This window comes from Otolemur garnettii, unplaced genomic scaffold, assembly GCF_000181295.1.
Source record: "Otolemur garnettii isolate 467f Iridium unplaced genomic scaffold, OtoGar3 scaffold00007, whole genome shotgun sequence".
Lineage (NCBI taxonomy): Eukaryota > Metazoa > Chordata > Mammalia > Primates > Galagidae > Otolemur > Otolemur garnettii.
The window spans coordinates 19,011,405-19,013,978 of record NW_003852402.1 but is presented as its reverse complement, the minus strand read 5'-3'; positions in this window follow the sequence as shown (position 1 = coordinate 19,013,978).

Genomic DNA, 2,574 nt, shown 5'->3' with positions numbered 1-2,574 from the left:
ATTTCATATTTTTTGGTGCTATTATAAATAATACTTTTTAATTTCAATTTTAATTTCTCATTGCTGGTATAGCACATAAAACAAAATTGATTTTTTTTTTGAGATATTCTTACTTTGTTGCCCTCAGTAGAGTGCTGTGGTGTCATAGCTCACAGCAACCTCAGACTCTTGGGCTCAAACGATTCTCTTGCCTCAGCCTCCCTACTAGCTGTGACTACAGGCACCTCCCACAATGCCCAGTTATTCTTTTAAAGCTCTTGCTCAGGCAGGTCTCAAATCCATGAGGTCAGGCAATCCACCTGGCCTGGGTCTCCCAGAATGCTAGGATTATAGGTGTTAGCCACCGTGCCTGGCCGAAATTGATTTTTGTATATTGATTTTGTATCCTGCAACCTTGCTAAACTTACCTTACTAAACTTTTAGTAATTTTTTGATGGATTACAGTAGATTTTCTACCTAGATAATAATGTCATTTGTGTATAAAGATAATTTTACTCTTCAGTCTGTATGCCCTTCTTTTCTTTTCTTGCCTTACTCTACTGGCTAGAATCTCCAGTAAAATGTTGTGTAGAAATGGTAAGAGCAAGCACTGTTGTCTTGTTTCTGACTTTAGGGGAAGGCATTCAGCCTTTCATTATTGAGTACGACATCAGCTCTAGGATTTTTTTTTTGAGACAGAGCCTCAAGCTGTCCGCCTGGGTAGAGTACCGTGCATCACAGCTCACAGCAACCTCCAACTCCTGGGCTCAAGTGAGTCTCCTGCCTCAGCCTCCCAAGTAGCTGGGACCACAGGAGCCTGCCACAACGCCCAGCTATTTTTTGGTTGCAGTCATCATTGTTGTTTGGCAGGCCCAGGCTGGATTCAAACCTGCCACCTTAGGTGTATGTGGCTGGCACCTTAGCCACTTGAGCCACAGGCGCCGAGCCAGCTCTAGGATTTTTGTCAACATATTTTATCAAGTTGAAAAAGTTTATTTCCAATTTTAGTTTGTTGGAAGTTGTTTTTGTTTTTAATCAGCAGTGGATATTGGATTTTGTCAAATATGTTTTCTGTGCCTATTTTGATTTTAGTTTGTTAATACAATAAATTCTATTGATTTGCAAGTTTTAATCAATTTTTGCATTTCTGGGACAAACTTCACTTGGACATGATGTATTATCTTAAAACTTTCTTTTTGGTACTGTTTTAAATTTACGGAATAACTTAACAGATAGTAAATATAGTTTTGTATATTTGTCTTACTCCACAACCCCTAGTTTTTGTTATTATTAAGATCTTGCATTAGTGATACATTTGTTATAATTAATGAACAAATATCAATACATTGTTATTATTAATATTACTAGTCCATAGTTTACGTTAAGGTTCAATCTTTCTCTTTTATTGTTCTATGAGTTTTGACAAATGCAAAATGAGATGTACTCATCATTATAGTTTCATACAGAATAGTTTCACTTTCCTGAGAATCTCCTGTATTTCATCTATTCATCCTTCTTTTCCTTCCTCTCATCCACTGATCTTTTATTTTCTCTATAGTTTTGCCTTTTTGAGTATGCCATAGAGTTAAATCATAAAATCTGCAATTTTTTCAGGCTAGCTTATTTCAGTTAACTGAATAATATTCACTAAGATACAGTTTCCTCTGTATCTTTCCATTTCTTCTCATTGCTGAATCATGTTTAACTGTATGGCTATATCAGAGTTTGTTTATTCACACACCTGCTGAAAAACAACCTGGTTGCCTCTTGTTTGGGCGATTATAAATAAAGCCGCTATACACATTCATGTACAGGTTTTGTGCAGACATGTTTTCAACTTATTTGTGCAATTATCTACAAATGTGATTGTTGTATGGTAAAATTATGTTTAGCTTTATAAGAAACTGCCAAACTGTTTTTCAAAGTAGTTGTACTATTATTTGGCATTCCCACCATGATGAATGAGGGTTCCTATTGTATTGTATGCTCAACGGAATTTTGAATTATTAGTGTTTCAGATTATAACCTTTCTGAAAGATATGTAATCATATCTCATTGCTGTTTTACTTTATAATTCCCTAATGATATACGATGATGAACTTCTTTTCATATGCTTATTGATGTCTATATATCTTCTATGATTCTGGTTTGGATTTGTTAAACCATTTTCAAGAATATTTACCCCTGTTTTCATGAAGAATATTGGTCTATAGTTTCTTTGCTTACAGTGTCTTTGTTTGCTCTTTGTATCAGATTAATGCTGATCTCATAAAATGTCTTGGGAAGTAGTTTCCTCTTTTTAATTTTCTGGAAGAGACTATGTAGAAGTGTATTATTTCTTTCTTAAATATTTGGTAGGATTCACTACTGAAACCATGTGGGTATCCAATTTTCTTTATGGTAATGTTTTTAACTACATACTCAGTTTATTTCATATATATAATAAGGCTGTTCAAATTATCCATTTATTTTTGATAGTTTGTGTCCTTCCAGAAATTTTGTCATACATTGTATCCATGGTGGTACTGCTTTTGCTATCTAGATATTCTCAGTTTATTCTGGCCATTTTAAGTTTCCTCACCACACACACACACA